We start from the raw sequence: 14,172 nt of genomic DNA, 5'->3' as shown, positions 1-14,172 counted from the left end.
GGGGGGGGGGGGGGGGGGTGGATTTCAACTTTAACATAAAGACTGTTTTTCACCTATAGTTTAATGCACAAAGCTAGAACAGTGATTTGTAGGTCTTGATCAACAAATAGTGTTGGAGCTTTTTAATATTAATTAATCAAAATGAATAAATATTACAACATAAATGTAAAAATGTGAGAGTGAATATGAAAGATGAAAAGTTAGTGAAAATGTTCAATCCAACATTGAAAATGAGAGAGACTATTTTATTATTTTTAATTGTAGTGATTAATGAGCTAATATGAATTGACTCAGATATTGGACTAGATATATGCATAAGGGAAGGTGAAAGGAAGAGGTGTACTATTAATCTTGTAAGACAAAGACACATTACAGTGTTGTGTAATTTTTTTCTTGATTAGCTAATATCCAATGGAATTGATCTAATGCAATATTATAGTTGTATGAACAAACTTTTTGATAAGATTTGCATCCCTTCGCAATTGATGAAGTAACAGGTTTTACATCATCAATTTATGCATATTATACGACAAATTTCAAAATAGAATTACTTAAATTATTATTTATTATTATTTATTATTATTTGGTATACTAACTTAATAACTTCCTATCAAAGTCCAATAACATTTTGCATAAGGCACTTAGGAAGCCCAAAAGTAGGTCCTCAAGACAACTAAATACCATTTGTAGAAATTAATTAAGTTTATCCACAATCCAAGAATTGCTTACTATCCACATTTATACCATTGTCCTTCCAGGTTGTTTTTTTTTTTTTATTTTGCTACTTAAATTTTAATGATATTTAAATCAGGGCGAGAAATTCAGCTTGGCCAATTAACACCACCATTAAAAATTAAGTACTTGTTTGTCCAAAAGAATCTTTGGAAGCACTTCAAACACTAGAGACAAGTCGGTCACACTAGAGACACGCTGAAGAATAAAATAGTGAATAGGTTGGTGCTTGAAGCCAATGAGCTTTAGATCAAATAAACTCCTCCAATATAAAAAACAGCGAGTAATGCGTAAGTATTAGACCATTGAGTAGAGCATAGTTACAAACAAGAATAAGATGATATGTTAACATAAATAACCATTAGAAGAGATGCTATCCTATTCAATGATACTAGACAATAAACAGCAAAGAAAGAAATTCCAGAATGGAGTTGCAGGCTAAGAAAATGAGGAAAGCTGGTTCTGATAAGGCTTAGGGCAACATTTATGTTCAGAGGGAGGTTTTGGTATTCATCAGAATGTAGAACTTTAGAACATGCTGGAGGAGAAACATTAATGCATACAAGTGGATCTGATCCAAAGCTAGTTGCATTACAGAGAAAGCCAAGGAACTCAACATATAGCAGAAAGCCATAGAAGCCAACATATCTTGGTTGAGAAGGAATTAAGGAGGAAATTTTTTGATAATAACAAACTTATTAAAATAGAAGAAACCAGAGTAAATCCAAATGAGCATACAAGATAAATCTCTTAAAGAAACTGATAAAGAAATGAAAATTGAGAAGAAGCATAAGTGAAATAGGAGATCCTAATCTAAGAAATCAAAATTTTGGGTTCATTTTTATAAAAAAAATAAATAATAATATGTTTGCCCTGCCTCTTGGCAAAAGAGGACAAAAGACAAAGAAACAATAGCAAAATATAAAAAAGCAACACAAAAAATGAAGAAAGATAAGAATTAAATGGATGGGAAACCGTCTATATTTTTTTTTTTTTTGTGGTAAAATAATTTTAAAGGATTTGAATCCCCTGTTACGATGCAACACGAACTAACAGGTTCTCCATAAGCCATGTAAGCAATAAGATTCACATAAGAAGAACAACAGTTTGGTCAGAAGCTTCCTAGTCAAAATACAACATCCATTTAAGACACATTTTAGATACGATACAGGTGTTAACAGCCCAAAAACAGTCCTTACACTACTAAATACCCATCTTTTTTTTTTTGATAGGTGAGTTTTGGCCCGAGGGAGGGGGGAAGAGAAATTCAAACTAGTGACCTCTCATATGAGGCATCCCTAGCCTATTTGCTACCACTTGGAATTGACTATCATTGATAATTTCTTGAGAAAACTTCCCTTTGAATGTTGAGCAGAAACGTTTTTTTTTTTTTTTTTTTGATAAAATCGAGCAGAAACTTTAATTGTGATTGAGTTCAAGACTATCGCTTCCTTTAGAATATATTTTATGAATTCGTCTTCATGTTCCAATTCTTCATATCCATTAAAATTAAAAGTTGTCAGGCGCGATGACAAATAACCAGAACCATCAGATGGCTCCATCCAGCATAACTGACTTTTATGGTAATAATGCTGAAGACAACATACACAGTACAGTAGTAGATCATTAGTGTAAGTTTAGGGTACATTAATTAACCATATATTCTGATTTCTGAATAACTTAACTAACCTTGTCAAGAACAAGAACTTCTAAATTAGGAGCCACTACAAGCAAGGATTGTAGCACGTGCCAGTTAGATTGAGTAACTTTAAAGTTCAATCGGACCAAATTTTGGAACATGGAAGGATATATATAACCAAAGTCGATGCACTGCACAACAACATTATAAACACAATAAGCTTACTCCTAACAATATTAATAAACAAAAAACATGAAAACCATGACAAAAGATAAAAAGGGGTCTTACCTCTTCGTCACCAGGAAATAATTCAAGGAATTTAGCCCTATTTAGTGCTCTTACAACCTTGAATACTTTATCTGAATAATACCTCTAAAATACATGACCTACTACGTAAACCTTGAAATGAGCTTCAATTAAGTGGGCTAGTTTTTCAAGAAAAACTATGTTTGACAAAGAACCAAAAAAATCGAAAGCACTCCAGAACTGGGGCGTATATTTCAAGTCTGTAATCAGGAGGTCCGGGTTGAAATGATAAGAAGTCGATACGTAAACGTTTCAGAAAAGGTAAGCTTATTTTAAAATTCACAATGACAGGACCGATTACAAAATCGTTTACCACTGCCAAATCTTCGAGGTTCGGGCAGCCGGAGCAGAGGCTCGATAAAGTGTTGTCGGATTTATAATAAATTTCGTAGAGACCCAGAATCTTGAGGCTTGGGAGTTGAAAGGAGGAGGAGGATCGAGCTCAATCCCGCCTCTAAATTCCAGAGCCACCAATGTTTTGCAATGAAAAGCGGTATGGGGAAACTCGAAAAGTTGTCCACAGAAAATACAGAGTTCGACTGAGCAGCTAATTCAGCCATAAGAAAGGTTAGGGTCTGCTGGAGTTGGAGTTGTATTTTTTGTTTTTTTGTTTGACTTCAACAGACACTGTGAAGTCTCTACTCTCTAGTCTATTCTCTTCTATAGTCATAGTTTCTAGTTTTTTTTTTTGGTCAAAAATGGTTTCTAGTTGTTTCTTCTTAACTCGATTTTAAACATTATCATCTTTTTTTTCTTTTCTTTTTTGATGAGTTTTAAACATTATCTAAAGATTAAATTTATGCGCATGGCTCATTTCCATTTTTTTAAATAAATATATAGATTACACTTTAATCAACTGTCATTTTCATCCATTAAGTTCTATCTTATTTTAGTTATTTGAGTTTAGGTTCACATTAAAATTCTGCATGGCTCATTTACCTTCTTTTTTTTTTTCTTTTTTTTTTTTTCTTAGGAAACGGTAATATTTATAAAAAAAAAAAAAAACAAAAAACCTAAAGTCTAAGTTTCTACTGGGGCTTGGTGTTTGGGCTCCGAGGATGTTTCCTTTTCTCCCAAGTCCTCGCCATTTTCCTCAGGTGGCTTAGTAGGGAGGCTCTGATCACCTGGCTGGCCAGAATCCTTGGTAGGCTCAAGGATGACTGGGGGAGCTTGGTCAACCGAAGGCTGCTCCGAGACCTCTAGGAGTTGTGTTAGAGGAGGGGGATCAACCTCTAAAAGTTCTCAGATTTCTGGGTCATAAAATATGCTTTTGGGCAGCCTCAGCTCCGAGTCAGCAGGCACTCCAGCAGCATCCAGCGCCTTACCCCAGGTCATGTCACAATAGTCCCGGGCGACTGAAGCAAATTGCTCAGTAAGACCCTTTTCTGTCGACTCCACTCCCAGTTGGTAGGCCGCTTTCTTTTCGGCCTCGGTCGCCTCTTTGGCCAGCTGAGCGTCCCTCCGAGCCTCCTTGGCCTTCTGGAGTTCGGTGCGAAGTTCCTTCACAAGCGTCTTCTCAGATGCCAAGTTGTTTTGAGTATCATTCAGCAGCTTGCGTTAGGCCTCGGCCTGGGTCTCAACATTTCTCAGACCGACATTGAGGCTATCCCTTTCCTGGGTCACCCCTTTTAGCTGGTCCGAGATCTGAAAGACCTCTTCCTTCAGGCTGCCCAGTGCCTTTTCAACCTCGGACCTAGAGTGGGCCTCCGCTTGGGCTTCAACGTAGGCTTTCCGATTCCACTCTTCAGCCACGAAGACTTGCTGGGTAATCTGAACAAGTAAAGTAATGAAGTTAGCATAAAGTATAGAAAATTACTATTCCAACCGAAGAGCCGAATGAGCACGCTTACCATGGCCAGGTCCCTCTTCAGGGACATGAAAAGATCATACTAGCTGAAACGCCTGTATGATTTCATGTCATGGGGGAGGAGCAGCGGTTGCTCCAAAGCTTCGGCTATCAGCCCCACTCTGCCCCCGTCGTAGTTCCTAACCGAGGTCTCCCAGGAAAATGGAACCCCATCTAGTTCCAACCTGGGAGACCAAGTGCGCTGCCCTCGGCGCACGTCGGCTACAGGATGCTCTTCCCTGCTCTCCACAGAAGAGGCCCTTTTGCTACGATGATCCTTTATCACCTTCTGCTGCTTGGTGGTTTTTGGTGGCACCACCACCTCCCGGTCCTCAGGCTCGAGAGGCCTCTTTTTCTTTAGATCCGGTATCGGTTTCAAGGCCGGATCAAAGATCTGAGGTGGGGGTGGGGGTGGAGGTAAGTTCACCACTGGCCGAGAGGTCCCCGTCCCCTTGGACTCAGCTTTATTCCCCCTTTTCTTCAGAAGAAGTTTCAAGTCAGACATTTCTTCTTCTTCGGAAGAGTCCTTAGGGACTATAGTCAGCAGAAGTGGTTGGCGGACACAGGATTGCCTGTCGGCTTCCTTCTCTAAATCTGAAGAGGGTATTACCTGAACCTCTCCTGAAGTGTCCCTTCTGAATTTAAATCTGTCAATTTGTTCCTCTAACGAAGCGGATGAAGAGCTGACTCTTTCACCTACTGCCGCCGGTTCGAGAGGAACTTGTTGAACTGGTCGGATTAGCAAGGGAATGCCCTATGGATTGGGGTGTGGAACAGGTGCAAGGTCGTATGGCGCCAAAAAGTGTCGCTAGCGACGTCTATTCGTTGTAACCGGTGATCACCCTGTGTGATGGCGTTGCCAGCTGGCTGGATGTCTACTTTCTTGGGTGTGTAGCCGAGTATGAGTGGGATGGACCGGAGCTGTCCGTCTTCACTTACGAATATCTCCGAGCATAGTAGGTAATTGAGGGCGGGGGCGTTGATAAGGCTGAGCCGAGGAGCAGTATGTGCCTTATCTGTAAAAAAAATAAACAGATCGGGTCAGAAAATTGAAATAGGATGACGTTAAAAAAAAAAATGGCTATGGAAAATGAAGATCCTAAGACTATTGTTAGAAATCCTAAGTCTAAGAAGTCACACCTAGCTCTCCTGGCTCGGTCAAACAGTGTAGACCGTCATGCCATGCACCCGAGACGATTAAATAGTCGTCTTTCATCCCTTTATTTGATTTGGGAAGGTAGGAGAACAATCTAACGACATCGGATCGGGATTTAAGGTAGTATCCTGCCCTTTTTTGGCTATGACATTCATACATGTATGCTAAGTCATGCCAGGTCAGCCCTAGTCCTAACTATTCGTTCAAGACATCGATGGCCCCTAGTATCCTAAAGGTGTTGGGCGCGCACTGCTCAGGAGAGAGCCTGTGGTTGCGAAGGTAATTTAGAGTAATGGAGCCCATTGGGAGGGTCATTCCCCCTTCAATGAAGGCTATCATTGGGATTACAACCTCTCTCTCTCTTCGGGCTGTTAGTATCTGCTCTGGAGGGCAATATCTCAGATTTACCCCTCGCAGGATACCATAATTTCGCTTAAATTCCTCTATCAACGCCGGACTATCGACGAGATGTTGGAATTTGCCCATTTTTAAAGAATGACTGAAGCAGTGGACAGGAGAAGGGTTTTGAGGGAAGAAAACGTTAGCCGAGAAGAAAGTAAAGAATCAGGAGGTGCCGAAACTTACACAAACAAGATTGAAGTAAAATCCCTGGACTCAAGATGGACTCTTTGTAGATCCTGGAAGCAAAGAACACAGAAATCCGAAGAGACTTGAAAGGTTTTGAAGGAAAGGACTCTTTGGGTGCTCTGAGAATGCGTAAAGTAAAGAAAAATAACCTCCTCCAGGGGTTTATATACGGAGACAAGTGAAACGGTGTCATTCATTCCGTTCAAATCCTGAAGAAGAACCCTGAACGTTGGATCAACAACCCACCATTGGATGCAAAGGACAAAACGCCGCCTAGAGTAATTAATACAGCGCTTTAGGAATACGGAACTGACAGCGGCAATAATGAAGCGCTTGTCTCTATGCCCGCGCACGTGTAAACGGGGGTATTTATGACTTCCCCCTTTTAAATTTCTTTATTTTTCTTTATTTTTATTTCTTTTCCCTTGCGTGGCAAATCAAAATCTTACTTTTTCTCCTCGGATGCGAGGGAAAAATTAAAATTTTGAGGGGCTATTGTGGGGGGAAAAGGGCTCAGTCCAACATAGTGGGCCGAGAGCCCATATGAGAGCTATTGTGCGACCGAGAAGAAGGAGATGGTAAGGGCAGGGCCCATCTGGAAGTGGGACCCTCAGAAGGAAGAATGATTACAATCCGAAGAGGACATCTCCTATCCGAAGAGGTTATAATCCTCTGACGCGAATATTATAAATCAATTGAGCGTGTAAAAGGTCAAAATGATCTTCCGAGGACTCCACCTGATCAAGATAAGCTCTGAGTATGCTGGGAAACGATAAGGATGGAGAAATATCTAAAGGAAAAGCTGCTACCACCGTATTTAATACTCTGCAGCAACTTTTCTGGCCGCATTTATGTGGAGAAGACCCCTAAACAATGTATCCTAACCTACCGCCACTCACACAGAGCTAAAGAAGATGCTTGATGTGACACGTACTCAAGTAGACTCACGGATGAGGTACAAGTGGACGATGAAGATGAAGAGAAGGGGGGTTATATAAAGGAAAGAGGCTCCTAACGTACAGGGGGGGGGGAAAGAAAATGGAAGAAGAGAGAACTGGACTGTAACCCTAATTAAGGTAGCGTAGACAAGTAGGTGCTCCATGAAGAACAAGAAAAGGAAGGCATTCTACGCTCTCCTCAGTTCCCTCTATTATTCTTGCTGTTTTCTTCTTTGAGGAAATCAAGCAGCACAGTGCTCTTGCATTTCGGGCATTTTGGATCCACCTCGGATAACATGACGTACATGAGGCAACGAGGACACCCTATGAGCAACATTGATGTGGAATCTGGGCTGCTCGGGCACTGCAATGTCTCTTCAGGCTCTGATGAAACGCTTGAGCCCTCAATTGACATGTCTGAAGAAAAAGAAGTCGAAACCCTTGGCGACTCATCTGGTGAGTTTGCCCTTGGTGGTGACAAGTTCAGCCTCAAATCCAGCTCTGGACTATTCGGTCTTCGGCTCATGTTTGTATTTGCCAAAACACCTTTTGCTCCGTCTGCTTCTGCACAATATTTTACCTGAGGCTATGATTTTGTCAAGTAAATCAGCGAAAGTGGAAGTAACGCCTAAAAAAGATTAGCAAATAGATAAACTAATGGATTATAGTAACTAAGTATACCTTGTATAAGGTCAAGGATTATTGTCTTCAAAATGGAAAGTAACGTGGTAATTAAGTGAAATTTGATGAGAGGATAGAGCAGAGGAGAGATTGAGAATGCAGGACAACAGGACAATCAAAGGTTGGTGTTCACGTTGATGTTGGACCTCTAAGACCATTATATACTAAATTTTAGAGAGAGAGAGAGAGATCTTCAAGAGGAAATTAATGATTGGCAGGAATGGAGGGTGAGGAAAATTTAGAGAGAGAAAGTGAAAGAGGTTTGGATTGGATTGAGTTTCAGTTTCAGTTTGAGTTGAAGAGAAGAAATGATGGATAGGCAGTGTGAGATGGTGATTGTAATGTATTAATTGAGGGGGACGAAGTGTTTGACGTTTGTAGGTAGAAAGAAAATTTTAGTGAAGTATGTTGTTTAATTAGTCTTCAATCCTGATTGAATTTAGGTTATTTGTTGATTTGTAGATATATGCTTTATTGAAAGAAGAAAAATGAAAAAAAAAAAAGATTTGACAACCTTTGGGCTATATATTTGTTTAATTTAAAATATTACAAATAAAATTTGAATTTTTGCGAAATAGATTTTGATAGAATATATTTTTACTGAAAAATTACTATATCGAATGAAATTATTTTGATTATGATATTGGAGAAAATGTTTTTACCGTGACATAATAATATACTTTATTAAAATATTTTCTCTTATTATGGGTCCATTTGGATACAACTTATTGTTGCTTATTGTTGCTGAAAACACTGTAGCAAAATAATTTTTAAATGTATAAATAGTATCATGGGACCTATTTTTAATATTTTTTAATGAGTAAACAGTTAATATGCAGTGCATGAACAGTGCAAACACTGTTCATGTACAGTATTTTTTTTCCCTCAAAAGTCAATAACTCCGGCTTAAAAAAAAAAAAAAAACAAAAACAAAAATGTGCATTTTCACTTAAAGTGGCGTTTTCAGTTTTTTTTTTTTTTTTTTTTTTACCCAGAGTTATTGACTTTTGAGGGACAAAATGTACTGTGCATGAATAGTGTGTACACTGTTTATGCACTGTTCATGCATTAAAAATATTAAAAATAGGTCACACGATACTATTCATACATTTAAAAATTATTTTGCTACAGTATTTTCAAGAACAATCAGTTTTCCGCAACAATAAAACGTAAAACCTAGCTAAAATTTTATTTATTTATTTTTGAGATAGGTACGTAGATACTGGGGAAGGGAGGGGAGGGCTTATTTTTTGTTGTTGAAGTTTATGGTCCAGCCTTCACAAAATCAATTACATCATCATTTGTTATATCAAGTTGAACATTGACTTCCTTCTCACAAAAAAAAAAAAAAATGAAAGAAAGTTGAACACTGACTTTTATAATATGACTAATTAATAATAAGCTAGTGGAATGGAAAATAGCGACCACATTTACTCTAAATATCAATCTTGTCATTAAGGAGTTCTATCTACTGTCACGTCGGACTATTGATATTTGCTAATAGATTATTTTAAGAAATTTGTATTACTAATTTTATGGTAAATATAAAAAGTTATTAAAAAATTAATTGTTCGTTAATTTTTTTATTAAAAAATTTTAAAAATATTTCATAAACCAATATTTTTAGGACAATCATTAACTTTCCTTTATATACATACATATATATATATATATATATTTATATAAATTAGTATATGCATGTGTGCCCACAATTTTGCACCTAGATAATTACATTTTTTTTTTTACTTCTTTGAATTCTTTACGTCAAAAAGAAAAAAAGAAAAGGAAATTCTTTACTCAAATTGAACTATTGAATTTTCCCTTTCTCAAACAATTTAATTTAAGAGGTGATGCTTCACCTTGAGTTATATCTATTTTAACCATGTATTCACAATATTTTCATAACAATTTCACAATAAAAATTTATGCGATAAGTAGTTAAGGATAAGTAAAAATAAAATGATATTAGTAATGAGTCCAAATACGAATAACTACTTATTGTCTAGGTTTTGTTGTGAATATAGCACTAATCCCATGTATTTTTATGTCCTTCATCTTATCCGGGTAATGCAATCATGGTGTATAAAATTTAGCTTTCAAGTTCTTGACAGTACTCGATTCCTCAACTATTCTATTTCTTGATAAACTCTATACGTACTCTTGTAATTTACAAAGACTCTGCCAAAGTACTCTTCTTTAGTCTTTGCCCGGAATAACCACTACATCACAAGAAGTACGAGTGATTTATCATATAAAAAAAATACTTACAGAGTGATTCAAGACATGGAGCTTGCTTTCATATTTTACTTGTGAGCTATTTTAGAACCACAACTTTTATCAAATACTTTTTACAACTATTATATGTGACAAAATGTGATTAGTTGTCTTTCACTTCCATATGGACTCACATCTTTTTTTGCATCACTTACAGTCTGTCATAGCAGAGTTGTACCAAAGTTGTAGCACAAAAGGTTGTGCTCCTTGATGTAAAGCTAATATGTGTTGATCTGTGTTTTGTTAGCTTTGCTAGTTAGTTTTTCTTCCCTCTCTCTGTGCTGCGTGTATATAAAGAAGAGTAGGGCTTGTAAATCATTTAAGAGCTTCTAGATATTTCTGTGATCAATAAAATCTTTTTTTCCTATTTAGGATTGCTCTCAATTTTACAACTCTTAAATTCTTTTCCACATTTGGGCTTTAAATTTCTTGTTCAAGTTAGGTTTCGTACATATATACTAATATTCACCATGAAAAATAGAATTGAATTTAGGTCAAGAACCACATTGAGTGCATGACATTGATGAAAACTTGGCCACCAGCCTCGAAACTCGCGAGAGCGCGCGAGTATTGGCTATTCAAATGGCCGTACGTAGCAGTATAGTTATTTTGGTATCCCTAATATTAATGGATGTTAGTGTACCACATTTACTACGGGTACACATCAGTTGAGCAAAAATCTTAACGAGCTTATGTACCTATGTAACTATAAAGTAATGATTATTAAAAAGATGATTTTATAATTTTAACTAAAATTGTATTTTTATAACACAATTTCAAATGGAGTGTGTATATAAAGCGTGCAATAACGGGTTTATAACAAGATTTTCTCATAATTACGCTCTATATGTTTCGCTAGAAAACCTTCTGTAAAGATAATTTTTCACATTTTTCAGTGTTTGATAGCATAAAAAAAACCTAGTTAATAGAAAACTATCTTTGGTCAACCGAAAACCCTAATAAAAATAAGGCTTATTTTCTATAGGTTGTTTTCCAATTTTTTTTTTTTTTTTTTCTTTCCATATTTGGCTTCCTGTTATAGTTCCCTAGGCACTTTGAAGTTTGAACCAAGAGAACAATGAACTTACGTAAAAATAAATAAAAATAATGAATCAGAGTAATGATTCTCTCGAAAACAACCCCAAATCATATTATATTCTTCTGATTATTTTCTTTATACACGTGTATAGTAAAATTGGACTCCAATTTCATATTCTAATTGAACAATTGGAATGACACATGACACAAAATTGGAACTCTAATTTGGAATTCTATTTGAGTTTCTCTCTGCTTCATCTATTATTATATATATAGATTACTGTTTACTCAAAAAAAAAAATGTGATGTTTATTCCATATTGGTTGTGTGTCTCTAGTGTCCATTATTTATAAACCCAATCTACAACTACAAAAGTTAGACATTTTTGTAGTTATACTCTAGTTATGTAATGTATTATAAAATCAGTTTAAAACACTATTATTATTTTCATGTATGTTTTAATAAGTATTACTGTTTACTCAAAAAAATTATTTACTATGTTGCTTATCATTTGGTAGCAATCACAATTATTACGTCAATTTGTAAACAGGATGTAGTAAAATTAATAGTAGTTTTGGAATTATTTTCTACTTTATTCATTATGTTAATGATAATCACACTTGGTTGTTCATTGTCACATCACTTAGTAAGATTTTAGTAAAATTAGTAGCTCACTTTTGCATTTTCTTTATTTGTATTTTGTTAATAATAAATAAATACTCGTTTGCGTAAAAAAAAAAAAAATTGTTTATGCTTTGGGCCTCTAAGTTAGTCCGTCTTAGTTTTCTTTTATGTATAATCAATCAAAGCCCAGGCTAAAGCTCAGTAGGGCTAAGGTGATTATCAAAGCCCATATATTCCATGAAGAAAAATGCCCCACCTTTTGTCATTTTGATCAAGCCCAAATCATGAACTGAATTAAATTTTGATAAGAGAGATCCAATTTAATTTCTTCTAAACAATACTCCACTGCTTCTTTCCAAACAAAATCCAAGTCAAAATAAATTTCACTTTTGTCGTTCCAATAATAACTCGGACAAATTCACTTTTTGCATGCTTCACATAATAAAATTGATCTTATTTAATCACTTGTAGATACTGTTACTTTCATTATTATTATCATGTCATTTTTATGGAAAAAAATTTATTTTCTCCCTTCATGTTTGCGTAGTTCACCATTCTTTTATCTTTAAACCAACTAATTTCTTCTTCTATATTGGAGAAATTAGCAAATACTCTCAACCTGTTACTTTTTCAATTAAATCCAATGGAATCACAATGAAATGCAATCCAAGAAACAACATTGCAATTCTCAACTTTTTCTCTTCCTTATGGCATACAACTAATGATTTCTTCAAAATATATTGTTAGATTTAAATTTAACTAAGAAAGTAATTGATTGGAAGTATTTGCTTATTTCCCAAATATAGAAAGAGAAATTAGTTGGTTTAAAAAATAAGGGTAGAATTGTAAACTACCCTAAACATAAATAGGAAAAAAAATTTCCCTATAGTTATTAGAAAAATGCTATATCCACAATATTTTCACTACAAATCTTAAGTGATAAGTTGTTACTGGTTGTTATTGTTGGGGTAAAAAAAGTAATCTCAATAGTAAGTTCAAATTTGAACTAGTAACAATTAATCACTTATAATTTGTTATAAAAATGTTATGATCGTAGAAATCCTCTTTTTATTATCACTTGTCTTGTCAAATGATATACTTTTATGCCAACATTTCTCAAAAAGTAAAAATTGATACTTGTTGAGTTAATTGTAATAAATTCGAAATAATAGTGTGTATATATATATATATATATAGAGAGAGAGAGAGAGAGAGAGAGAGAGAGAGAGAGAGAGAGAGAGAGAGCCACTTCTTTAAATTAGAGTCTTTTTTTTTTTTCTTTTTCAAAGTGTTCATTTGAATTTCTTAATTTTGGTGCACTACTCACCTAGGAAAAACCACTTTATTATTAATATTTCAATCCCAATACAATATCATTACTCCAACTGTTCTTGAAAGAAGAGCAGCATTCTACATCCCCTCTTATTTTTTTTGGAAATTAATAAATGAAGTTTTATTGAACCTTAAATCTCAAACAGAGTTCATTTATATAAGTGGCAGCTGCCTTGGGTGGAATGATCTTCATCTGGGTCACATGATCTCAAACAGTGTTCATTTGAAGGTTGTTTAAATAGCTTTAAATATTTTTTAGTAAAATTTTCTATTGTTTAACAAATGTAATACATTTATTTATATTTTAATTTAATATTAAATTAATTATAATATCATTATGGTTCAACCTCAATCAAACCTTGGTCCGACCTCAAAAACCTTGAACCTCTTCTCTTTCTGGATCATTAAAACAATTTAGTTTTTGAAACTATGATTTCATTTTATATTCCACTGTTCATAACTTTTCATGTATTCTTTTTTACTTTTCTTACCAAATAACAAAATTGAAAAATTGAAAAAAAAAAAAAAAAAAAAAACAAACAAACAAACAAACAAAATAGAGTACTATTGGTGGAATATAAAATAAAACACAAAAAATTAGACAGATGGTTTCTATTCATCACTGTTGAATACACTAACAGATTATCAATGTCTAGATACTCCTTTTATTTTTTGTTTTTCATTTATTATAATGAAATGTCTAGATACTCTGTGCCCTGATTAATTTGACTCTATACATACCATTGCTGGAATGGTGCCATATTAATTGGTCTCAGCTAGCTCTTTATGGTAGTTGAATCGAGAGAAATAGACTCTTCAATTAGACTCCTCCAAGCATAAGATGGGTAGAGCCCATCTTTACTTTCATGAAACATGACTATCAGAAATATTTTGCTTTTAGAAACATCCTATCTCCTTTTTTGGCATGCTGGTGTGTCGTTATTTTTCTCATGTTTTTAGGTTTGTCAATCAAGCTGTTCATGACATAATTAGACGTGCTTCTTTGTGTAAGGTGGAG

The 14,172-nt window shown here is 35.2% G+C and overlaps 1 long non-coding RNA gene across 1 annotated transcript; it reads right to left on the bottom strand.

The window, feature by feature from the left end:
- Positions 1–2,126: 2,126 nt before the first annotated feature.
- Positions 2,127–3,296, bottom strand: LOC136069088 (uncharacterized). The gene is made up of 3 exons (XR_010630365.1): positions 2,660–3,296; positions 2,422–2,562; positions 2,127–2,324 (listed from the first exon to the last, which is right to left on the bottom strand). It is a non-coding gene; the product is annotated as an uncharacterized LOC136069088 (long non-coding RNA).
- Between the last annotated feature and the right edge of the window lie 10,876 nt (positions 3,297–14,172).

Source organism: Quercus suber, unplaced genomic scaffold, assembly GCF_002906115.3.
Source record: "Quercus suber isolate HL8 unplaced genomic scaffold, Cork oak 2.0 scaffold_151, whole genome shotgun sequence".
In the NCBI taxonomy this organism is placed as follows: domain Eukaryota; kingdom Viridiplantae; phylum Streptophyta; class Magnoliopsida; order Fagales; family Fagaceae; genus Quercus; species Quercus suber.
The sequence above is the reverse complement of the archived record's forward strand: the minus strand, read 5'-3'. Positions and strand labels throughout refer to the sequence as shown.